Here is a 27,642-nt window from a genome sequence, read left to right as displayed (position 1 = left end):
GGTTCTCATAAAGTCCAAGAGAATGCTTTGTTACCCTCATTACATAACAAGTCTAATTTAATTTAAGGGTACAATGACAGCAAAACAAAAACAGAATATCTCTACACAGCAAGAGATATTTAAAAAACAACAAATAGAAGCCATAAAAGAGATTATCTTAATCAATATCCACAGTATCTTTCATAACAAAAGAAATGAATACACATTACTCTCAAGTTCACAATGAACTTCTCAATAATTAACCATATGTTGGTATATAAATAAATCCTTAAAAAATAAAACTGTAAACAGGACTGGGGAGATAGCATAATGGTTATGCAAAGAGACGTCCATGCCTGAGGCTACAAGGTCCCAGGATCAGTCCCCAATACCACCATAAGCCAGAGCTGAACAGTGCTCTGTTCTCTCCCCTTCCCTTTCCTTCCCTTTCCCTTTCTCTCTCTCTCTCTCTCTCTCCCTCTCTCTCTCTCTCTCTCTCATCAACAACTATATTTACCGTAAACCATTAATTCCCCCCAAAAAAATAAAGAAAAGAAAAACTCAAAGTATGACTAATCACTTTAGGAGCTATATCCAAACTGCAACTAGAAAAGGCTGGACAGAAAATGTGAATGCTATTCCATTTGTAGCCATAGCTAAGGGGAATTATATAAATCTCCTTTCTTTTTTCCTATACACAGAAAAAGTGCTGGGCCTGAGGGTTATAATATATACAATGCAGGGCCAACAGAAACTCTCTCTTGTACAGTATTGCAATATGCATGATCCAGTCCCTACCACATTGAAGGAAGCTTTAGAGTGTCTCTGTCTCTCTCTGTCTCTGTCTGCCTCTGCCTGATTCTTCTTGTCTGAAAAATGAAAACAAAATACATGTAACATAATATACATTACAACCTCTTTATAGATGCCTCATGGATTGTTTAGTACTACCAAAGACAATTTCTATTTGCCCCAATTTAAATCTGAAAAGACACTTAAAGAGAATTTATAATAAGTCTATTGACAAATGTAAAAACTGATATTTATAACCTGACAGGAACATTTTTCTGGCCCTATAAGCTAAATGCACCTAGAAGGAAAAGTCATGCTTTTCTGAGTTCCATCTAGAGACAATGTAGATACCTTTACCAGACAGAGAGCATTACCTCTCAGATATTATAGTCTCTGAACCATATATCTTTGGGGCAGAAACATCAGTGTAGTTTCTTTCAAAGAAAACACATGCAAAAATACTTTGACTTTTTTTCACTGCAGCAGCTGATATGAAATTTGCCCAGGAATGTATGATAGTTCTCAAGGACACTTGGGCCTCCTCCTTCATGGTTTAGGCATCATGACTTCCATAGTTTTCCTAACAAATGAGTTAGTTGTTAGGATTTTATGAATGAAAGCATGTTTTGCTGATCCTAATTCATGGTCAAAATATTAAATGAAAGGCATATGATTTCAGTAGGCACAAGTGCTGAAAAGATAACTTTATGAACACAGACATGATGTTCCATTTTTCTACCTATGGGAAGCTTTTAGTTAGCAAATATTTACATGTGCTCAACAAGAACCTATTCTGTATGCCACTAGCTAGGCACTAACCAGAGTATCTTATTTTGGACTAATGTGCAGGAATACAGAGATGAACAGTTTTAAACATATAATTAAGGACTTATTAAGCCAATAAGTAAAATAGAGCCTTAGAATATATCTGTGTTCTAGACAGCCTCAGTCAATTTTGGCAGACTCTGGAACAAAGTTTCTCATAGGAACTTCAGAAAGCATGTTATCAACCCAAATATATATATATCACAAAATCTAAAAGAATTTTTGGTGTAACTTGTTATCCTTAGAATTCTAGAGCTTGAAGGAATTATGTTAAGTGAGATAAGCTAGAAAAGAGAAGGGTGAATGTGGGATGATCTCATTCACTGAAAGAAGTTGTGAAATCAAAACAGAATGAGGAAACAGAACCTAGGATTTGGACTGGGTCTTACTGAACAAAAATAAAAGACTTTGTGGTTGAGGGTGGGACTTTCAGATTCTGGTTGAGGGGGAGGAGCTAGGCTGGGGATGAAACTGTTTTGCACAAAAGGATGAGTATGAATATTGTTGACTGTAAACCCATCGATTTGATCTGATCTGGGGCTCATATTCAGCTTAGGAGCCTATGTGACCTCTGCATCCCTGTAGATCTGAGTTCACATTCTATGGTCATGAATAGGAACGTTCCAAGCTGCCCCAATACCAGGACCCATCTTCCTCAGGTGTAGCATAGAGTATGTTGTCCAGCCTCCCTTTGGAGGATGGAACATTCTCTACCGTTGTTGATTCACTTTGATGGCAGGGTCCAAAGTGGGCCCACAAAGGGGTCTATTGTGTTGTTCCTAATAGAAATGAATGGTAACAATGGAGAGAGGGATTTATTCAAGGTCTAGGCCCATCATGTCTGTTTGGGGATCCAAGAACTCCCTGAATAGGGCCCCAGCTGATGGGGTGGCTTGGTAGTAACTAAAGAGTATGCCAGTTTCTTGCCCTTATTTAGCTTTTGCAGTCCTTGCTTGGATAAGGATAGCTTGGGAGTGAGTGAGGGAAGTATAATAGGAGATAGGTAAGGAGGGTATCTAAGTCTGAGTAGACATTATTTCATTATGAACTTCATACTGACTCACTATAGACCACCAGGTTCCAGATGCTAGCATTATGCCAACCAGACTTCCCTGGACAGACAACTCCACCAATGTGCCCTGGAGCTCTGCTTCCCCAGAACCCTGCTCCACTAGGGAGACATAGGCTGGGATTATGGATCGACCTGTCAACACCCATGTTCATCAGGGAAGCAATTACAGAAGCCAGACCTTCCATCTTCTGCATCCCACAATGACCTTGGGTCCATACTCCCAGAGGGTTAAAGAATAGGAAAGCTATCAGGAGAGGGAATGGGATACGGAATTCTGGTGGTAGGAACTGTATGGAGTTGTACCCCTCTTAGCCTATGGTTTTGTCAGTGTTGCCTGTTTAAAAATTAAAAAAAGAAAGAAAGACACTACAACAACAACAAAAAAAAGGATGAGTATGGGATGATCTCACTCATATACCAAAGTTGAAAAATAAGATCAGAAGGGAAAACACTAAGTAGAACTTGGACTAGAGTTGATGTATTGCACCAAAGAAGTAAAAGACTCTGGGGTGGTGGGAAGGGTTGAGGTCCTGGAACATGATGGCAGAGGAGGACCCAGTGGGGGCTGAATTATGTGGAAAACTGGAAAATGTTACACATGTACAAACTATTGTATTTTACTGTCAACTGTAAACCATTAATCCCCCCAATAAAGAAATTTTTAAAAAGTAATTTGCAGAAAATTAAGAAATGTTACACAAGTACCAACAACTGTATATAATGTAAACCACAATCTCTCAATAAAAATTCTATTAAAAGTTTTTCATAATATTATAAACATAAAGATTATTTACTAAGAGTTCCAACAAGGAAAATCTTTAAAAGCCTATCTGGCTAGACTATACTATAAATCACTAACCCCGAATTAACAAAAAAAATTCTATATAGATAATTACTATTTTTTCTGTACTTAAATAGTAGATACAGGTCATAAGAGATCTGTTCCTCTCCTCTTTAGTCCATGGACTCCAACTACTCTATGCTTCAGAATATGAACCAGATTCCTGCTTCAATATCATTAGAATCTTTGTGTCTATCCAAACACACATTGTGGAAGAAATTAAATGAATTGTTCTCTGCAAATACATTTACCGTTATTTTTACTATCTGACCATCCCAAAAAAGAAAACAAAGGATACAGAAATATTTCCTTCTCCTACTGAAGAGAATCAAAGATCATCAAGTTTACCAAACTGAGGGCTGGCACCTGGTAGAGCACATACATTATCATGCATAAGGACCAGGATTCAAGCCCTTGGTCCCCACTTGCAAGTGCTTTTTTCGCCCCTTAATAAGCACAACCCTGGGAGAAATCCACAAAACCACTTAATGGTGCAAAGATAGATGGTTTCATGGGAAAGACAGAAGCAGGCTGTGAGTATGGATCAACCTACCAATGCCCAGGTCCAGTGGAGAAGCAATTATAGAAGCTAGAACTCCCACCTTATACACCCCATAATGATCCTGGATCCATACTCCCAGAGGGGTAAAGAATAGGAAAGCTTCCAATGGAGGGGCTGATATATGGAACTCTGGTGGTGAGAATTATGTGGAATTGTATCCCTATTATTCTATGGTCTTGTCAGTCATTATTAAATAAATTAATAAATAATAATAAACAACTAAAAATAAGCAATACTCACTATAGAACAATACGCTAGCTATAAAAAGTTTATATTAATAATTATGAGAAGAGAAACCAAGTGGTCTGGAATAAAATTCCAGCTCACCACTCAATTCCAAGAGTTACTAGAATGCTACCTCCATTTCATCATTTCACAGACACTAGAAAGTTCTGAAAGCTTAAGAAACAACTTTAGTTTCCAACCCCACTGGCAGTTCCTGAGCAAACCAAGAACTGCGAGCAACAATTTCTCCTGAAATCTCCAACACCCATCCAGATTCTGCTCCACAGGACTGCTGTCCATACACAGGGAGGTCTCGGAAGACTGGAAGCAGTTTCTCACAATATGAACCTAATCTGTGTCCTGGTCCTAATCTCAGGTGCTGGCAGCTTCATCTGTGACAAAGGATTGGACCACTTTGGGAACCCTGTGCCAGAAGTACCAAATGAGGTTTGTGTTTTTAGAAAGAGATATGGGGTGGGTGGGGGAAGGGAGAGAGAGAGAAGGAAAAGGAGGAGGAGGAGAACAAGGAGAAGAGCAACAACAAGAAGAAGAATAGAAGGAGGAAGGGAGGAGGGAGATGGAAGGAGGGAGAAAATTAACAAGGTAGAGAACTCAGCGGTTCTTAGGAACGTAAATATATACAGAAGAAGGCTAGGACACAAGAGAAAAAGAGGGTTCTGGCAAAGACCCCGCCCCTGACCACATGACCCTTTAAGCCTTCCTGCCCCAGGAGGACACTCAGGAGCAGCTGTGCTGGGATCATTTCTGGAGCCCAAGCTCTTCTCTCAGAGGGAGGACACAGCAGGCAGCAGCCCCCATGGAGCCCCACTCAGCCCCTGCCCACAAAGGGCATGTCCCCTGGCAGGGGCTCCTGCTGGCAGGTGAGAGGGACAATCCCTGGGATGCGAAGGATGAAGAATAGACTGATTAGAAACTTTCAAGGAGAGATGTGCTCTGAGAGAGATATAGGGTTCTGTTTGCTCCTGAGAGGAGCTAGTGGAATAGGGGTAAAGGAGTCAGAGAGGAAATACTCAGTGGCATGGGATCATAAGAGGATAATATAATCAAGTTATTGTTCTTCTCCAAGTTATTCCTCTCAAAACAGGTATGCTTTGAAAATCTGATAATAACTATCAGTGTGAACGGAACAATCAAAAAAGTCAATCTAAAGATCTAAAATTCCCCTTAGCTAGGAAGCAATTACAGAAGCCAGACCTTCCACCTTCTATACCCCATAATGATCCTGGGTCCATACTCCCAGAGGGATAAAGAATAGGAAAACTATGAAGGGAGGAGATAGAATACGGAGTTCTGGTGGTGGGAATTGTGTAGAATTGTACCCCTCTTATCCTATGGTCTTGTCTGTGTTTCCATTTTATAAATAAAAGTTATAATAAAAAAGTCAACCTGAGAAATAGGAAAATGAAAACCAGGACATGGAAGCCTAATGACATAATTCATTCATCCAGAGGTATTTGTAGTCTGTCCTTCCTGGAGGAACAACAGTATCAGACAAGCCCCTGCTCTTATTAAGTCCATGGTTTATGGGTAGAAAGACAGATGACAGATAACACAGAATGTGAGTTGGCAAGTGCCATCAAGGGAACAGAGCAGGGCAAGGTCCCCCAGTGGAGACAGAGAGTCATTAGAGCAGGTGGGCAGGGAAGGCAGCTCCCAGGACAGGATGCGAACTGTGAGTAGGGATCTGAGGGAAGTGAGGATGAGTCTGACAGACTCTGGGGGACTAAGATTTGAAATAACAAGTTCAAAGTGTTTCTTGTAAAGGCAGACATGCTGCTGACACATCACCATACAATAACAGATGCACTAATTCATGCTCATCATGATACAGATTAATACCAAGAACCAATTAATATTAATATATTATTATATTAATATTAATATCAAGAATCAATTCCCCTTTAAGTTAATAATATCTGACCAACCAATATATGGAACTAAATATTAAACAAATTATATCCTTTGCTCCTAGTCTCACTGTTGATCATTTGGATGTCATCCACTACTGCTAATATGACTTCTGAAGCAAAGCCACACAGAGTTGTCGAAGGGGATGATGTTTTACTACTTGCCCACAACCTGCCTAGTAATGTTCTGTTCCAATTTTGGTACACTGGAATACAGGCACTCAACTGCCATCTAATTGGAGTATATATAGAATACATGAGAAGAATTTACCAAGGGCCTGCATACACTGGTAAGGAGAAAATATATCCCAATGGATCCATGCTGATCCAGAGTGCCACACAGTTATCATGCAGGATACTACACGTTCAAAGTGATGACAAGACCGTTTCATTCAGAAATAGTAAGAATATGGATCCAAGTATACTGTGAGTAATCTCTCTCTTACCTCTGGATGTTAATGGATAAATCAGCTTCATGCACACAGAACAGACAGGTCTGGACTCTGCTGCCACCTCCTTCTGTATTCTGTCCCCAGTGTGGGACGAGAGCATTCAGTGCTTCTCACACACAGTAGAAACGAATCTCATAGGTGGGATTCCATACTCAAATTCACAGGACATCACACTCCCTGCAGAGAGAAATGATGGAGTCATTCAGCAAAGTAAGATCAGTACTCCACCACTACCAATGGCAATGCCCCTGAGAAAGAAGAGCCTGCAGAAATAAGTCAGGACATGGTATGGGGGAACCCTGAGATTCTCAAACAGAAATTGAGACCCAGGAAGCCCCACCTAGAACCTGTCCCTGGAACCTGACTCCAGTGACCCTGGGGAGATAGTTTTCAGGGTTTGATTTTACTCCCTTGGCAGGGCTGACTGGGAGCAAAGAATTGTGCAGGTCCCAAGGTGCCTGAACTGGATACTGGTCAAAAGGAGTTCAGCACAAATAATACATGAAATAGATTTTAATGAGTTCATTATGTGATTTTCTTTTGATTTTTTTAGTGATTTACAATTTTATAAGATAATAGGGGTATAGTTCCACACCCACCACCAAAATTTTGTGATCTTTCTCCCCCTAGTAACAACTGCTATGTTCTCCCAGGGTCTTAGATATGGGTTGACTATATATTTTTCCAAGTTCATGCATTACACTTCTCTATATTCCATAAGTGAAATCATCCAGTAGTTGTCCTTTACATCCTTACTTCACTGAGCATAATCACCTCTCGTTCCATCCATTTTGTCCCAAAGAACACAGTATCATCATGACATGATTTTCCATTGGTAAATATTCTGCACTTGTAAGCATCCACTTGATCCTTAACAGTGGGAGAAGAGTTTAAGCTTCAAGGGAAGATTCATGGATCTGCCCCAATGCTACCAGCTCCTGCCTGTACCCCTCCCATGCTATTTTATTAATCATTTCCACTTGCTTAGATCAACTATTTACAGAGTCACTGTCCTGTGTCATTCACAGTCACCTAAAAGAAATGCTGATCTCAAGGCCCTTGTGTTCTGTTCCAAACTGGCCTCCAGGGTTGTACATCATAGGTCCTTTCTGCTCAAGCCACCAGGTCTAGAAGTGACTATTCAGGGTCAGAGGGGGGTGGGGACAGAGCATAGAAAAGGTGTTTAGGCCTCCTGCTCTGTGCCCCTGTTATAAGCCTTTACTAAGAGGGTACAGGGTACCCTGGTCTTCAGAATCTTGGTCTAAAGAACAGGTATCAGAAGGAAAGCTTAGTGTCTCTGGCTCAGAATTAGTGAAAACAAGGTTATGTTTTTCACAGCATAATCAGACCTGTCTCCAAGAGTCACGTTGATGTTTGCAAAAACCAAGTTTTCTTTCCCTCTATTACAGCACATGTGATTTCATTCTGTCCATTTCAGATGGCCCAGATACCCCCACCATTTTGCCCTCCAACTCCCATTACATTAAAGGTGAAGCAATCAACCTCACCTGCCACACACAGTCTAACCCACCTGCACAGTATCTCTGGCAGCTGAAGGCAGACCTCCAATTTTTCACACAGAAGGTCTTCACCCCCAACATCTCTGTGGATAATAGTGGAACCTATACCTGTCTTGTTTACAATACTGCCACTAAACTCTACAAAACCATAGCTAAGGCTATCACAGTCTACGGTAAGTAGTTCCCTAGACCAACAGCATCAGTTCTGGGATAGAAATTCTGAATTTCTGGGAAGATTCTGGGAGCAAGATCCTTCTCAGTGTAAATGTAATGCTAATTCTGTCCCTAAGGACTTCCATTACATTTCTTTTTTAAATTCTTTATTGGGAGGTTAATAGTTTATAGTTGATGGCACCAGAGTACAATTGCTCTTCTCACCAAGGCAGTTGTATTCAAAACGCTCTAACTCCCAAATCAGGTCCATCACTGGGTACCAGGATCTGAAAGCTTCTCCTCCAATGCCCCAACTCCCTTCCTGCCCTCCTTACCCAGAGTTCTTTGCTTTGGTGTAACACACCAAATCCAGTCCAAGTTTTACTTTGTGTTTTCCTTTTCTGTTCTTGTTTCTTAAGATCTGTCTGTGAGTGAGATCATCCCATACTCATCCTTCTCTTTCTGGTTTATCAATATGATTCCTTCAAGCTCCATCCAAGATGAGGTGCAGATGACTTCAACATTCCTAGTTCTTAGACTATGGGCATTTCCTCTCTTTGACTTCTAATTTCTCCTGGCAGATGTAGACCCAGCCAAAAGTGTGAAAAGTAAGTTACTCAGCTTTAGAGACGTTCTCTTGAGATGGGAAATAAAGAATGTTCCCATTGCTAGGTTCAATTGAAGTTCTGTTAATATATTCTGTATGGAATACTCTTGCCAGATATGATTTACAAATATTTTCTCAAAATCTTTGTTTTATCGTTGTTTTTGTTGTTTCCTTTGTTATACAGATAAAAATAGAAATATTTGTTATAATCCAAAGCTTTTCTCTTTTACTACCTGTTTTTGGAGGCAAATGTTTTTTCAAGCAGTTTTTGTATTATTATTTCCTCTATACTTTTGAATTCTTTAATTTTACCTACATTAAGTCAATTTTATGGTGTAAGACAAGACTATACCTTTCTGCCTTTGCAGGTGTGCAGATGGTTTTCCCAGTATCATTTGCTGAGTAGATTTCCCCACTGAGTGTTCATGGCACCCTAACTATAATTATTTGGCTATAATTCTTGTGCTTATTTCCAGGTTGTTATCTATTCAGTTGGTCTACATATCTGTCTTTTTACCAGAGCCATTTTGTTTTGACTAGAGTAACTTTGAAGCCAATTTTCATATCAAAATGTCAACATTTTCTGATTTTATCCTTTATGAAATAATTTTGGCAATTTGTGCTACTGGAGAACCCACATGAAGTGTTGCAGATTTCTCAACAGAAGGAAAGAAGGAAGGAAGAAAGGAAGATAACTTGTAATTTGTTTGTGTTTTTTATATCTCTCAGCAATATAATCTAGATGTCAGCATACAAGTCTATTGCAGTTTCTTGAACTGGGCCTAGTTGTTTTATTCAACTACTATTATGATAACTGAAATCATAATAGTTAAGTCTCAGTTTGTTGCCCTTTGATTACAGATCATTCATCACCTTAACAAAAGACACTTGACCTTCTGAAGAGAGTCAAGACCATTGTGGGTGATCCTTATAGGCTCACTGAGGTCATGAAATGGTCTAAAAAAAAAATCCAGGCCCCTAGTCTCAGGCCCAATCTCAGTCTCTTTCTCTTTCTCCAGAGTCACCAGAACAAAGTCTGACCTACACAGCAACACCACAGTTACATAATAATATTACATCCTGGTTCTGACATGCCAGACTAACAGCACAGAGATTTCCATCCCATGGTTCCTCAATAAACAACTTCACAGATCACAAAGAAGATGAAGCTATTCCAGAGAAACAGCACCTGCAAAGACCCCATCAGGAGGGAGGATGCTGACAATTATTAGAGTGAGGTCTCCAGCATGGTCAGTTACAACTAAAGTGACACACTAGAGTTGAGTGTGAAATGAGTTATATTACTCTTCAAAAATCTAATTTAAACTCTAAAGAGAACCCTTTTCTTTTTTTTTAGTTTTTTATATATATTTTTAAATATTTATTTATTTATTCCCTTTTGTTGCCCTTGTTGTTTTATTGTTGTAGTTATTATTGTTGTTGTCGTTGTTGGATAGGACAGAGAGAAATGGAGAGAGGAGGGGAAGACAGAGAGAAGGAGAGAAAGATAGACACCTGCAGACCTGCTTCACCGCCTGTGAAGCGACTCCCCTGCAGGTGGGGAGCCAGGGTTCGAACCGGGATCCTTACGCCCGTCCTTGTGCTTTGCGCCACCTGCGCTTAACCCGCTGCGCTACAGCCCGACTCCCAAGAGAACCCTTTTCTTAAATCTAAATTGCAGCTAGAATATCTTTTGTCTGATGAGTTGTGAATATACAACAGAATGAACACGGAATCCTGGGAAAACTTGCTTTTTAAAAATATAATCTTATTTGTGATTTAACCATGTTATACAATATTATAAGATTTATGGGGTATTTTCCACCTTTTTACTTACCTCTCTTCTCATTTCCTCCCCTGTTACAAATCTGAAAAGAAACTACTATTCAAAGCACATAAAAAGATAATTCAAGAGGAGTTAGGCAGTAGCACAGCAGGTTAAGCACACGTGACACCAAGCACGAGGACCGGCGTAAAGATCCTGGTTCGAGCCCGCAGCTCCCCACCTGCCAGGGAGTCACTTCACAGGTCTATCTTTCTCTCCCCCTCTCTGTCTTCCCCTCTTCTCTCCATTTCTCTCTGTCCTATCCAACAATGATGACATCAATAACAATAATAACTCAACAATAATATATATATATTTAGGGGGCAGGGGTAGAGCATAATGGTTATGCAAAGAGTCTCATGCCTGAGGCTCCAAAGTCCCAGGTTCAATCTCCCACACCACTATAAACCAGAACTCATCAGTGCCCTGGTTAAAAAAAAAAAAGATAATTCAATTGAATAAAAGTAGATAAAATGAATTTAAATGGTCAAATAAGTTTATGTTGACTTTTGAGTCATTTTTGAACAGTTCCTTATTTTTTCATAATGTTTCCCAGTTAACCACATGTTGTAAATGCACTATTCTAACAACTTTCTAACTACTTTTCCAACTCCACTACTTCCTAACGTAATTACCATGTGCTATTTTTGCACCCTGAGCTCTCTTAACTTTGCTATACTAACTAGAAGTTGCATAAGTAAGGTCTACTCCTGGAAGATCCAGAAGCCCTGGATATATATTTTTTTTTAATTGGGGAGGTTACTTATTTACAGTCAACAATAACATACAGTAACAAAAATATTAAAATACAGTCGTTTGTATATGTATAACATTCCTCAACTTTCCACATAACAATTCAACCCCCTCCGGGTTCTCTGACATCATATTCTAGGACCTGAACCCTCCCCTCAACCCCAGAGTCCTTTACTTTGGTGCAATACACCAAACCCAAATCACATGACCCTGAAATTCCCTGTTGATCTAAGACTCAACACAGAGGAGGAGGCACCTGAGAGCTGACCATCCTTCCTCAGTCCTTTGCTTTTGTAGAATATACTAAACCCAAAGTTTTACTTTGTGTTTTACCTCTCAAAATTCATTTTCTAAAGAAGATACAGAAATGACACAAAAACATTAAAAACATTCCGCATCACTTGTCACTCCAGAAATACAAGTTAAAACCAAAATGAGACATAGCCTCACACCTGTGAAAATGTCTGCATCAAGAAGACAAGATACTAAAAGTGCTGCTGAGGATGTGAAGAAAAAAAGAAATACATTCAATGGAATACATCTCTGTAATCAAAAAGGTGATTCTACATCATTTGGGACAAAATGGTTGGAACTGAAGGCTATTATGTTATGTAAAATAAATAAAGAAGCGAAAGACAACTATCAGGTGGTTTCACTCATATATAGAACATAGATAATTAAACCAGTGAACCTACAAAAATGATGACCAAAAATGTCTCTCTTACTCTGTATGGACTTCAGTGACTACTTGGGGGAAGAGTGTGGGAGGGCAAGAAGGGAGGGAGCTAGGACTTTGGGGGAGATATAGTGACTCGCACACATCGTGTATGAGTATGAAATTATATCCCCCAATTTTGTAAAACTTTATCAAATCAGTAACAAAGAAAATCACAAATAAAAGAACTTGCAAGAATATGTATTAACCAATTTTTTATCTTATGGGTAGTCATCATAGGGAATGGGGGTGGGCATAGGAACTTTGGTGAGAGGTGAGATACACATCTATGGGTGTGAAATTAAACCTATGAAATCTTATAACTTTGTAAACAACTGTTAAGTTACTAATAATAAAAATAGATTACAGAGGACCTAGTAGGGGTTGTATTGTTATGTGGAAAACTGAGAAATATTATGCATGTACAAACTACTGCATTTACTGTTTACTGTAAAACATTAATCCCCCAATAAAGAAATTTTAAAAAATAGATTACAAAGAAAAAAAAAGGATGGGGAAAATCCAGTTCACTGGCACTCCAGGCTTATATTTCAGCCAAGAGTTGCAGGTGGGCTCTCTCTGTGTGTGCACACGAGGAAGTGTGCTATGTGGATGTGTGCACAGGACGAAACACAGATGGGGCAGGAGAGCCCAGCAGTTGTCAGGGACCCATATGTAGACAGAAGAAGGACAAAGGGATATAAAAACAAATAATGATCCCAGTTCAAGCTCCCGGCTCCCCACCTACGGAGGGGGGGGGCGCTTCACAAGCAGTGAAGCAAGTCTGCAGGTGTCTATCTTTCTCTCCCCCTCTCTGTCTTCCCCTCCTCTCTTGGTTTCTCTCTGTCCTATCCAACAACAACAGCAATGGCAACAGTAACAAAAAAACGACAACAAGAGCAACCAAAAGGGGGGAAATGGCCTCCAGGAACAGTGGATTCATAGTGCAGGCATCAAACCCCAGCAATAAAAAAAAATAAATAAATAAAAAACAAATAATGAGAGAGGTGTGGAAAGGGAGTGTCCTAGCACAGACCCTGCCCCAGGCCACATGACCCAGTAAAGCCTTCTTGCCACAAAAGGAGGCTTACCATAAAAGGAGGAGGCACCTCAGAGCAGCTGTGCTGGGAGCATTTCAGAAGCCTGAGCTCTTCTCTCAGAGGGAAGACAGAGCAAGCAACAGCCTCCATGAAGCCACTCTCAGCCCCTGCCCACAGAGGGTGTGTCCCCTGGCAGAAACTCCTAAGGACAGGTAAGAAGGAGTCAGTCCTGTGAAGTGGGGGGAGGATGGAAAATGGAGACAGGCTGAAATATTCTAGAGAAGAAAGATCTCTATGACAAATGAAAAGAGAGTTCTTTCTATTTGCATCTGAGGGCAGACAACAAGGGAGCAGGGATATATGGGCAAGAAATTGACAAAAAGTCTAATGATGTAGAATTATGAAAGGACAATCTGTTTACAGACCATTTCTAAGCCACTCATATCTTTTATTAACCATAGAAGCATTTAGCTCTAATTAATGGTGGTGCAGGGAATTGAACCCAGGGTTTCTGGTGCCTTGGGTAAGAAAGTCTGTTGTGCAAACCATTATGCAATTGTTTCCCTGGTCCTCTAAGTCATTCCAAGAAAGTATGCTTAAGACAGCGGTAATAATAATAATGATATGAATGCAACAATAGAAAATTTTTAACTATGGTAACTAAAATTCTCATTATGCACAAACTCAGAATTGGCAAACCAACAGCACACAGGGTCCCTGGGTATATCATTCATTCATCCACAGTTGTCTGCAGCCTGCCCCAGAACTGGGAGACAGTAAGGTCAGAAGTCCCTAACTTCATGAAGCTCATCCTTTGTGTGGAGAAAACAGAAAACAAAGAATCTAGAATATGAGGTCAAGTACTGACAAGTGTCATGAAGAGAACAGAGTAGGGGAAAGTCTCACAATGAAGACCAAAGTCATTCCAGTAGGTGGGCAGGGAAGGCAGCACCCAGGACACCTGAGTGTGAGCAGAAGTCTGAGGGCAGTGAGGGTTGAGCCAGGCAGACACCTGGGGAAGAGGATTCAGAACAGGAAATAACAAGTTCAGAGAAGCTATAGTAATTTGCTCATGCTGCTGACTTTAAGTCTGTAGTAGGGGTCTCTCTCCCTCCCTCTCCCTCCCTTTCCCTCTCCCTCTCCCTCTCCCTCCCCCCCTTCTCTCTCTCTCTCACACACACCTCTAAATATTAAGATCTGCTAGGGGAGTCGGGTGGTAGCACAATGGGTTAAGCACAAGGACTGGCATAAGGATCCCAGTTCGAGCCCCTAGCTCCCCACCTGCAGGGCAGTCAGGAGGTAGCACAATGGGTTAAGCGCATGTGGCGCAAAGCGCAAGGACTGGTGTAAGGATCCCAGTTTGAACCCCTGCCTCCCCACCTGCAGGGCAGTCGATTCACAGGTGAAGCAGGTCTGCAGGTATCTGTCTTTCTCTCCCCTTCTCTATCCTCCCCTCCTCTCTCCATTTCTCTCTGTCCTATCCAACAACAACAACAATAAAACAACAAGGGCAACAAAAGGGAATAAATAAATATTAAAAATATATATATTAAGATCTGCTTATTACCTAATTCTTCTTCTTTTTATTAAGTCAATTATACATATTTGCATCCCAAACATAAAACCAAATATTAAACAATTTCTATTTTCTTCTTAGTCTCACTCTTAACCATCTGGATGTTGTCCACTACTGCCGAGATGACTATTGAAATAGTACCACCCAATCCTGTGGAAGGCAAAGATGTTGTTCTACTTGTCCACAATGTGCCTAGTGATGTTTATATCTATTACTGGTACACGGGATTAAGTTTGTACTCAAGCCGCTTAATTGCAACATATGAAAAACTGAGAGATAAAAGTTACCCAGGGCCTGCATACAATGGCCGACAGACAGTGTATCAAAATGGATCCCTGCTGATCCAGAGGGTCACCCAGAAGGACTCAGGACTCTACACCTTTCGACTTGTGAAGAAATTTTTTCAAGCAGAAGATGTAACAGTACAGCTCCAAGTAAACTGTGAGTATTTTCCTGCTTACTTCCAGGTGTTTGTTAGTGAACACACACAGGATTGGAAGGCTTGGATCTGGCCTCCATTCTCTTCTGCATTCTGTCCCCAGGGTGAGATCTAAGGATTTAGTACAGATCACAAAGTACAGGCAAGTTTCACAGAAATAATTCCCTGTTAAAATTCACAGATGTCACATTCTCTACAGAGCGAAAAAGCAGTCTGATTCAGCCTGCCCCTACAGCTCCCTTCCTAGAATAGTAACTCTATGAAATACCCTGTAGTTTCTGTCAGTACCAGTCTGGGGAGAACATATTACACTCAGATAGTATAACTAGACATCAAGTAGATTCAGAACCCTGCTCCAGGAGTTCTGACTCCAGCGACTCTAGGGAGTCTGAGTCAGGTTCGGATTTGACTTCCTGGATTGGGTTGACTGGAAGCAAAGAATTCCCCTCTATGGGGGCCAGGCGCTGGCACATCCAATTAAGCACACATACTACCATGCACAAGGATTCACAGAGCTCCCACTCCCCACCTGCAAGAGAGCATGTCACAAGTGGTGAAGCAGGTCTGCAGGTGTCTTTCTCTTTCCCTCTCTATGTCCCTCCCCCTCAATTTATAATACAAAGAAAAATGGCCACCAAGCTGTGGAGAAAGAAGGAAAGGAAGAAAGGAAGGAAGGAAGGAAGGAAGGAAGGAAGGAAGGAAGGAAGGAAGGAAGGAAGGAAGGGAGAGAGAGAGAGAAGGGAAGAGGGAGGGGGGAGGAGAAGAGGGAGGGAGGGAGGGAGAAAAATTCCCTCTACTCAGTTACTTAGGAGCTTGAGCTGGCCATGGCTGGGCAACAAGAACCATATTTGGTCCTTCAGTGGAGACTCAGTGTGGAGAAACAGAGGAACAAAGTACTCGGTTCATTAGTCAAATGCCCACAGGGACTCAGGAGACTCCAGAGGAAGGTCTGTGTCCCTAAAACAGAAACAGAGAAAGAAGATGCTCCTGGTAGCTCTTCATCCACCGGGGATGAGACCAGTGAGTGGCTCTCATGGAGACAAGCAGTAACAGTTCACTCTGGCAGCTCCTCTACATGAACCTTGATAGCTTAATCACAAATAAACAAAGTTTACATCTGCAGGGGTGTCTGTTGTACAACGCCAAACTTGCAAGCACAATGTCCTGTTCCCAGAGTGATGCTCTGTTTTTTTTCCTCCTGTTAATAAATAACTATGAAAATATTTTTAAAAGACTACAAGGCAAACACGTAACCATGTGCCACTTTTATTCAAAGGAAACATGCAGAAGTAGATAAGAATCTCTTGACTTGATTTAAAAACCAGGAGCAGCGGGGAAAACTTACAGATTTTCTGTATACATAGCCCCAACTAATTTTCTTTGATAATGTCCAAGAGAATCAGTGACAGGGACCTCTTCTCTAAATTTACTAACACATATCACTTCTATTATTTTGGTGTCTTTCCTTCTTTTATATTAATGAATTCCCTAAATTGCAACTGATTAAGATTTCTTTTAAAGGGAGTCGGGCAGTAGCGCTGTGGGTTAAGCGCACGTGGCGCAAAGCACAAGAACTGGCATAAGGATCCCGGTTCAAGCCCCCGGCTCCCCACCTGCAGGGGAGCCACTTCACAGGTGGTGAAGCAGGTCTGCAAGTGTCTATCTTTTTCTCCCGCTGTCTGTCTTCCCCTCCTCTCTCCACTTCTCTCTGTCCTATCCAACAATGATGACATCAATAACAACAACAATAATAAAACAACAAGGGCAACAAAAGGGAATAAATAAATATTTTTTTAAAAAAGATTTCTTCTAGAAACAGGTCTTAGAACTTTGGAAATTAAAATATTCACAATTCCCCAGAGACACACCTAACTAGGGAAAGATAGAGGCAGACTGGGAGTATGGACCGACCAGTCAACGCCCATGTTCAGCGGGGAAGCAATTACAGAAGCCAGACCTTCTACCTTCTGCAACCCTCAACGACCCTGGGTCCATGCTCCCAGAGGGCTAGAGAATGGGAAAGCTATCATGGGAGGGGGTGGGTTATGGAGATTGGGTGGTAGGAATTGTGTGGAGTTGTACCCCTCCTACCTTATGTTTTTGTTCATTAATCCTTTCTTAAATAAAAAATTAAAAAATAAAAAATATATATATTCACAAAAGAAAGACTTGACTTCATCCCAACTTTTTATCTCCTCATCTCAAAACAGAAGTAGTACATGAAGTTGACAAGCTCAACCCCTTTCACTGGTAACCTTTTCACTATCCAAAGACATTCACCTGTAGTTCCAGAAAAATAGTCACAGTCCTCAATAATGAACAGACTGGAAATTCCAAAGTCAGATTCTGCTGTCAAAGCCAGCTGCTCCTGTCTGCCCCCATTGCTTTCTGGATTGTTTCCATTCTTTGCTCTGCACTTTACAGTGTCACTGCCTCTTAGCAGTCATAGTCACTTACATAAAACTGTCCCACCTAAAGTTCTGCAGTCTGGAGCAAACTGACCTCTGGGATTGCTCATGATTGTGTATCCTTTCAGCTCAAACCATGAGATCCCAAGCCAGGTTAGTCAGTAAAAAACCATGAGAGGTTCTGGGACCACCTATCCTGTGTTTCAGCTTTAACCAAGACAGAATGAGGCAGGTTGCTCCTGTCCTAAGAGGCCTGAACTTAAGTACTTGTGATGGGAGCAAGCAGATTCAGGATGCAAGATATGGGAGTTACGGGTAGGACTATATAAAACAAGGTGTAACCCAGATCATAGACACTCTGGTCCTTGTACAGACCTTGTACAGAGCTTCTTCTGATAATGACATTTTTCTGTTTACTCCAGATGGCCCGAATGCCCCCACCATTTCTCCCTCAGACTCCCACTTCCATTCAGGGGCAGCGCTCAACCTCTCTTGCCACGCAGACTCTGACCCCCCAGCACAGTACTCCTGGCTGATCAATGGGAGGCCCCTGCAATCCACACAGGAGCTCTTCATCCCCCACCTCGCTGTGACTGACAGTGGATCCTACACCTGCCACGTCCACAACTCTGCCACTGGTCTCAACAGAACCATAGACAAGAATATTGTAGTCTCTGGTAAGTGACTCCCTGGACCATCAGGACCAGGTTCTAGAATGAGTCTATTGGCTTCCAGGAAAAAAAAAATACTCTAGAAAAGTTCCTTCTTAGCTTGTGAGCATAAGCACAAGGCATCCTGGATCTGTCCCTATACATTCCCTCCCACTGGACCTCTCCTGAATCCTCCTTCCCTTGATTTCTGACTTCTCCTGGTCTATGTGTGTTAAGCCTGGAAAATGAAAAAGAAGTTATCTAAGCTGCAAAACAGCCCTTCAACGGGAAGTCCCTTTGAGATGTGAAAGGAAAAATAAGGAAAAAGAGGCTTATGGTTCCTGTTCAATTGCAGGTGTTCTTAATATGGTCTGGATATAACTCTCTAGCCAGACATGATTTGCAGAAGTATTCTAATGCCTTTGGTTTACCATAACATTTATACCTGTCCTTTGACTCATAGATGAAAATACAAACATTTCAACAGAGTCCATCACATTTCTTTTGCTGCCGTGATTTTGGTGGTAAATTCCACCCAGGCTCTTTTCTCTATGATTTCTTCTAATCCTATTATACTCTTGAATCCTTTTCTTAATACACTTTAAGTCAATTTCACAGTTTAATATAAGATAATGATATATCTTGTTGTTCCTGATGGAGGTGACCAGTGATGGTGGAGAGAGGGATCTGTTAAGAGGTCTAGGACCATCATATCTATGTAGGAATCCCAAGATTCCCTGACTAGGGCTCCGGATGGTGTTGGCCAGGAGTATTAACCTGGGTCTTCACTTCTTCACTCCTAGTAAAATGTGCATCGATGGGGTTTACAATTAACAGTATTTAAATACTTTTTCTCATAATTGGGAGCTACTCTCTTCCCTGCTACAGCTTTCTAGTCCTATTCCAAACTCTGACACCATCTCCCCAGACAATGCCTTTAGCCCACCTGCATATTAGCTGTTGGGCTCAGACGAAAATTAGTAAAGTCATGGGCCCCTTGGAATACACTTAAAATAGAGCTACGAGCTTTTTCCAAAATGGAGACCCCAAATTTCATCTGCTATACTTTTACTTTTAGGTTCCTGAATATTAAAACAAATTGTTCTGCTTTACATCTTTTTTTTTTTTTGCCTCCAGGATTATTGCTGGGACTCAGTGCCTGCACTATGAATACACTATTCCTGGAGGCCATTTTTCCCTTTTGTTGCCCTTGTTGTTTATCATTTTTATTGTTATTATTATTGTTGTTGTTGTTGTTGGATAGACAGAGAGAAATCGAGAGAGGAGCGAAAGACAAAGAGGGGGAGAGAAAGAGACACCTGCAGACCTGCTTCATTGCCTGTGAAGCGACTCCCCTGCAGATGGGAACTGGGGGCTAGAACCGGGATCCTTCCGCCGGTCCTTACACTTCGCACCATGAGCACTTAACCCACTGCACTACCGCCTGGCCCCCTCTGCTTTATATCTTAATGTTTTTCAGCCACCAAGTTGCAGATACTACCATGATGCCAACCAGGGCAGACAACCTGGAACCCTACTTCTCCAGAGCCCTATGGAAAGATAGAAACATGCTGGGAGTATGGATCAAGCTTCCAATGTCCATGTCCAATGGAGAAGCAGTTATAGAAGCCAGACCTCCCATCTTCTGCATCCCATGATGATCCTGGGTCCATACTCCCAGAGGGATAAAGAATAGGGAAGCTTCCAATGGGTGGGATGGGAAGGGATATGGAACTCTGGTGGTGGGAACTGTACCCCTCTTATCCTACAATCTTGTTAACCATTATTAAACAAATAAAAAAAGATAATAGTGTATCTTTATTCATTTGTCTGTAGGTATTCAATTTACCCAATATATTTTCTCTCTAGTGGTCTTGGCAACCTGGTGAAAATTCATTTGGCGATTAACTTCCAAGGCTGATCTAGGTTATTATCTATTCCATTTGTCTATATGTCTGTCTTTATGCCAGAACCATATTATTTAAATTAATGTGGCTTTGCATTCAGTTTTTAAATCAATGCATATGATTTCTCCATCCTTGTTCCGTTGGGAGGTAGCTTTGCTAATTCCTGGTGTAGGAAATTCCATATGTAAAGCTGCGAATTTTTCAACCTATCACATGTTTCACTGAGATGGTAAGAACTGTATTGAATCTGAGGATTTCTTTGGCAGTGTAATCAACACAATACTAAAAACCCTTCTGGGAAAAAACTCAAGTATCTTGCAATTTTTGTGTCTTTCCATAACTCAGCACTATTATTATGTAGATTTCAATGTACAAGTTTACCATCTCTTTATTTATTTAGCTTGTTCCTGTTTTATTCAGTTGATGTTAACTATAACTGGAATTCCACTCAAAATTCTGACAGTTTGTTGCCTTCTCTCTATATGTCATAACATGAACAAAGATATTTAGCCTACTGAAGAGTGTTACAGTTATTGTCTAAATAACCTTTATAGACTTGCTGGGGTTCTGAGGCCTTCAAGGAAGGAATTAGGTCCCACAACTACTCTCAGTTACTTCCTCTTTGTCTCCAGTGACACAGCCCTTCATTCAAGCCAGCAAAATCACAGCCACAGAAAATGGTCCTGACCTACCTCACGAATGACACTGGGGTCTCCATTCAATGGTTCCTCAGTGAGCAAAGTTTGCAGCTCAAAGAAAGGATGAAGCTGCCCCAAGACAACTGTCCCTCATCATAGACCCCATCAGGAAGGAGGATGCTGGGGATCATCAATATGAGGTCTCCAACCCAGTCAGTTCTGATAAAAGCGACCCCATAAAGTTGAATATAATTGAGTCCAAGTAGAGGCTCGCCTAGTAGAGTATACATTACCATGTGAGAGTAGCAAGGTTAAAGTCCCTGGTCCTGAATAAATGAATAAATAAAGTCCCTGGTCCCCACCAGCAGGGGGAGTAGTTTCATGAGTAATGAAGCATTGCTGCAGCTGTCTCTTATTCAGTCTGTCTCTGTCTCAATCCCGACTTCCCCCCTTCTCTTTCTCTCTCCTCCAGGGTTATTGCTGAGATTCAGTGCTAGCGCTACGAATCCACTACTACTGGTGGCCATTTCTTTTTCCTTTTTATTGGCTAGGACAGAGAGAAATTGAGAGGGAAAGGGGGTGAGGGAAGGTAAAAGAGAAACAGACCTGCAGATCTGCTTCACCACTTGTGAAACTTGCCCCCTGCAGGTGGAGAGTCAGGGGCTTGAACCCAGATCCTTGTTCAGGTCCTTACTCTTAGTATTATGTGTGCTTAAACAGGGACACCACCACCTGGCCCCCACCCTCTCTATCTCTGTCTCTCACCCTCTCCTACACAATGGCCACTGGGAATGGTAGGGTCATGCAGATGCTAAATCCCAGCAATAACACTAAAAGAAGAAGACTGAGTGAAAGAAAGCAAGAAGAAAGAGAGATGTGATAAGTCATACTCCTCCTGTCTAATGTATGATTCTGAAGAGAATCCTTCACTTACATGTAAACTGTGGTTAGGATATACTTTGATGAGCCATGAATATGCAGCAGATGAAAGCAGAGAGCCATGTCAGCATCCTGGCTGTAATACTGAGCTATGGTTTTACAATATGCTATCAGTAAGGAAACTGAGTGAAGAATATAAGGAATCGCAGGGGCTGGGTGGTGGCACACCTGGTTGAGCATACATATTACAGTGTGTAAGGACCCGGGTTCAAACTCCCAGTCCCCACTGCAGAAGGGAAGCTTCATAAGTGGTGAAGTGGTTCTGCAGTTGTCTCTCTCTCACACGTACACTCTCTCCCCCTTCTCTCTCAATTTCTTTCTTTATCCAAAATAAGTAGTAATGAAATAAATAAGTTAATTTTTTCTTCTAAAAAATCAGAGATTTAAAAAAAAAAAAAAAAGGAAAAGAAAGTAGAGAGTCCTGGGAAGACTTTTGCTGAGCCAATAAATGTATAATAATGTAAACTGACAGTTTCATTTTTAATTACCTGAAGTCACTTCCCATGGAAATCCACCTTAATCTCACACCTACTTCTGTAGTAGAGGGGATCTGAATGCATCAAAGGACAGTCAGTGGTCATGTGACAATATGGAACACAACACCAAGATGACATGCACTTTGTAAAATGTCAGCTGCCCAAACCCATTTGTTCAGAACAGCAACACAAGAGTTTGAAGAACCCTGGCTCAAGCTAAGACTCTAGATCAAAATACACAGTGATTTTAGGGACAGAATCATGGAGGTTCCACCCACCATCAACCAAGACCCCATCGCCCCTCAGTCCATCCAGGTGGCATCCTTCTTAAGGGCAGTGGGTGAATCAGAAACATGAGTTTTCTGTGGGAAGAGCAACCCCCTGAATTGATATGATACGTAATGGTATGGGAGAATTTGTAGGTCAGGATCTCCTAACACATGAGGTTTCAACATCAATGCCCCCCAAAATGCACTCAGGCACATCTTCTCATGGGGCAAGCAAGAGAGAATCATGCTAGAGGCAAATACTGAAAGATCTCCCACCTACCTCATCCTTGCCTACACCAATCACTACAGGCCTCAATTTCCTGGGTTGTTAAATACAAGTCTATCTCCTGACTTCACACAGGATTTCACACAGGGACTCCAGATATTAGGTCTTCTGATAGAGAAACTAGATTTCTAGTTTTACAAGACATGACCCCTGATACTCCACATTCAATTACTCATCAGCAAAGGAAACCAGTATTAAAAATAAGAGGAGACCCAATAGTTATTTTCTCTCTTACATCTATATTCTTTCCTCTTTGGTGAAATGACATGTGCACCCATGAAAAATCCATGAAGAGACTCACTGGGTTACATGTATCCATGGAGATCCTACTCACCAGTGGACTTCAGGAGGAAACATAGACAGCATTCCTTCCCATGGAAATTCTTCCAGCTAGGCAAAAGATTAGACATCTTCCATCCCAGATAACTGACATGCTTGAGCCTATAGGAAGATGAAATTGAAGAGATCAGAAATAGGGATCTCAGCAAACACCAGGGGTTCTCTTCATTAAATGGAACATCAGGGGTCCGTATTTTAAGATATCCAAGAAGACAGCCATCATAATCATCCCAATTCAAAAACGCTTACCCAGCCAAGGAATTTACAGATCTCCCCTTATCAGTCCTCAAGGAAGAAACCCCTGTAGGCACTTTGACAACTTGACAGGATTCTGAGAGAACTTTCTACTACACACTTCCTGGTATTCACTTAAGCAACCGAGGAGAAATGAAAAATCAATTCAGTGAACCTCCATTTATGGGAAAACTGCATGTAGAATATTTCATGATATCATTTTCTTTAAAATGAACACTGCCCTGACTTGATTTTCATACTAACCAATATATGCAGATATCCATCTTCTGACAGACAGACATTTCAACCACATGGCGCTGAAAACCCAGCATACAACCAGTCTGATAAGCAGTGCCCCCAAAATGTGACTCGTTGCAGCTGGACAGAAACGTACTTACTATTCCATTCACAGTCCTCTAGAGAAGTAGCTAAGTTTCTTTTGCTTTTAGCCTTTCAGAGGAGTTCTACTGATATTAGAGGTGATGATATAAAGTGCTGTCTCTTTATGGATGTCTCACAGACTGACTATTACTACCAGAGAAAAAGCCATGAAGAGACTCACTAGGTTACATATGTCCATGGAGATCCTACTTGCCAATGGACTTCATTGGAAAACACAGATGACATTTCTTCCAGTTGGAAATGGCCAGTCTGGTTGAATGATCATTTTGATTTAAAATGGATTTTATAATTCTATGATCAAATTTTGGACAAATGTGAAACTTATTTTTAGAACCTCATGTAAACATATTTTGATTCTCTGAGTTAAATATACCCAGAGGCCAAAAAAAAAAAAAAAAAGCTCTGTATAAACAGAAATTTCCAGTCAAAGGCAGTAAAATACCCTTAGTACCCAGAGACTCTATGTTTCAGATATTATCTCAACCAGATCATATCTCTTTGAAAGACAAAGTTCAAGGAGGTATTGTGAAGAGAGAAAAATACCAAAAATGCTCTGTTTTTCATAGTACCTGATATATAATTTTCTGACTTGGAATACATAATGGTTCACAACTAGGCCTGAACCTTCTATACAAATGCAACAGCAGGGAAAACAAATAAACAGTCTAATGGGACTACATCAAACTGAAAAGCACAGCTGAAGGGATTAGCACAAAACAGAAAGATACCCTACAGAACAGGAGAAGATATCGATACCAAATACATCAGACAAAGGGCTAGTAACCAAAATATATTAATAATTTACTAAAATTAACAACATCATGAGAGAGGTGGGGGAGAAGACAGTATAAAGTAGCAATGATAGGGACTGCCCCACTTTCCAAAGAAAGGCTACGTTAGCCTACTCTGCCAATCAAGAATGACAGGCCCTGAATGAGTGCAATCTAGTATGTTCCCAGCTGTGACCATGGACTGTGAGTTCAGATTTTGATGTTATACAGGCTCCTGTGCTAAATATGAATATATATTGAATATGAACATATATATATATCCTTGGTCAGATAAATGGTGTAAACAATTAATTGTACGTAAATACTTTCTTCAAGCTTCGGAGCTACTCGCTGCTTAATTCAGCTTTCTAGCCCTGTTCTCACTCTCACACTATCTACCCAGACAACATTTTTAGTCCATCTCCATGTTAGCTATCAAGCTCAGGCAAAAATTAATAAAGTCATAGGCCCCTGAGAATATTCCTAAGATAGACTTCCTAGCTTCTTTCCACTCTAAGATCCCTATTGTAATCTGCTCTGTTCCTACTTTTTGGGTCCTGTTTACTAAATATTTTCATCCTGCTTTATATCTTACCAGCCTTTCAGTCACCAAGTTACAGATGCTACTATGATACCATCCTTACCTAACTGGGCAGATGACGTCACCAATGGGTCCTGGAACCTCACTTCTCCAGAGCCCTACCCTATTAAGGAAAGATAAAACAGGCTGGGGGCATGGACTGACCTGTCAGCATCCATGTCCAGCATAGAAGCAATTACAGAAATCAGCACTCCCTCTTTCTGCACCCCACAAAGAATTTTGGTCCATACTACAGAGAGGGGGGAAATATTAGGGGAAAATGATCAGAGGGCTCTGAACTCCAACTCCATCGGGATTTAGAGAGAGAACAGGGAAGAAAAAAAAAGGTAGAAGATTAAGAAGTAGTAATATGTGTAGGTGTGACTTAGAAAGGAAGGGTGAACCATAGGAAAAAAACGAGAATATATATATATAAATAGACAGATATATAAATAATAGCAAACCCATATATGTGACCTTGGAAGAGCTACTACATTGGAGGGAATGGGGACACAGAACTCTGTTGGAGGGAACAGTGTATAATATATCCCTGTTATCTTGTAATTTTGCAAATTAATAAAAATCACTAATAAAAAGGCAAACAACAAGAATTCGTAATACAAAACTAATGAGGAGAGGACACAGGCAAAGTATTTATCAAAGAAGAGATCCAGAGGACGAACAGAGATATGAAAGTGTTCAAAGCCATTGATGATCAATGAAATCCAAATAAAGACAAAAATGTGATACCATTTTACTCCTGTAAGAATGTCATGTATTAGAAAGGACAGAGGGGCCAGGTGGTGGCACACCTGGTTAAGCGCTCACATTACTGTGTGCAAGGACCCAGGTTCAAGCCCCTGGTTCCCACCTGCAGGAGGAAAGCTTCACTAGTGGTGAAGCAGGGCAACAGGTGTCTATCTCTCTCCTTCTTTATCTCCCTCTCCCTTCTCAATTTCTGTCTCCATGCAGTAATAAAAAAAAAATTTTAAGTTGTTAGGACAGAAACAAGTGCTAGTGAGAATGGGGGGTAGGGGGAGGAACCCTTCTACACTGCTGATGGGTATATAAATTTGTCTCTCCCTTTTTGAAAACAGCCTGGAGATTTCCGAAACTCTAAAAATGGACATGCAGTAAGGGCCAGCCATTTCTCTCCTCAGAATTTATCCAAAGAAAACAAAAAATAATCAAAAGAGATCTATGTACATCTAGTTCATGATAGCAATATCTGTAATAGCCTAAACTTGGGAGCAACCCAGATGCCCAACAACAGATGGGTGGCTAAGAAAGTTCTGATACTTCCATCAGAAACATATCATAAATCCTCTTGTGGGCCTCTACAGGACCTTGCCCTCAATGTAGAACAGCATGACAGCCCCACTCTCCAAAAGAAGGCTGGGTCAACATACTCTGCCACCTGAGGAAGGCTGGTCCTGAAATGAGTGCAGCCTAGGATGTTCCTAGCTGTGACCATGGGTTGTGAGCTCAGACTGACAGCGATCAGAGGTTACACAGGCTCCTGTACTATGAATAGACATGTGCATTAGGTCAGATCAGTGGGATTTACAGTGTTTATATACTTTCCTCATATATGGGATCTACTCGCTGCCCTAATCTAAGCTTTCTAGTCCTATTCTCAACTTTGACACCATCTTCCCAAACAATACTTTTTTTTTTGCCTCCAGGGTTATTGCTGGGGCTCAGTGCCTGCACCATGAATCCACTGCTCCTGGAGGCCATTTTCCCCCTTTTGTTGCCCTTGTTGTTGTAGCCTTGTTGTTATTATTATTGTTGTTGTTGATGTCGCTCGTTGTTGGATAAGACAGAGAGAAATGGAGAGAGGAGGGGAAGATAGAGAGGGGGAGAGAAAGACACCTGCAGACCTGCTTCACTGCCTGTGAAGTGACTCCCCCGCAGGTGAGGAGCCAGAGACTCGAACTGGGATCCTTAAGCCAGTCCTTGCGCTTCACGCCACTTGCGCTTAACTTGCTGCACTACTGCCCAACCCCCTACTTTTTTGCCTCCAGCGTTATCACTAGGGGGCTTGGTGCCTGAACTATGAATCCACTGTTCCTGGCAAATATTTTCTCCATTTTTGTTGCTGTTGTTGTTGGACAGGATAGAGAGAAACTGAGAGAGAAGGGAAAGACAGAAAGGGGAAGAGAAAGACACCTGCAGACCTGCTCCACCGTTTGTAAAGCGACCCCTCTGCAGGTGCGACCTGTGGGCTTGAACCGGGATCCTTGCACAGGTCCTTGCACTTTGAACTATGTGCACTTAACCCAGTGTACCACAATGCACCATTGCCTGCCACTGCCTGTCACTGCCCCTAAACAATACCTCTAGCCCACCTGCATATTAGCTACTGGGCTCAGGCAAAAACTACTATGGTCATGGGACCCTTGGAATATACCTAAGAGAGACTTCCTAGCTTCTTCCC

Source organism: Erinaceus europaeus, chromosome 2 (assembly GCF_950295315.1).
Source record: "Erinaceus europaeus chromosome 2, mEriEur2.1, whole genome shotgun sequence".
NCBI lineage: Eukaryota > Metazoa > Chordata > Mammalia > Eulipotyphla > Erinaceidae > Erinaceus > Erinaceus europaeus.
The sequence above is the reverse complement of the archived record's forward strand: the minus strand, read 5'-3'. Positions refer to the sequence as shown.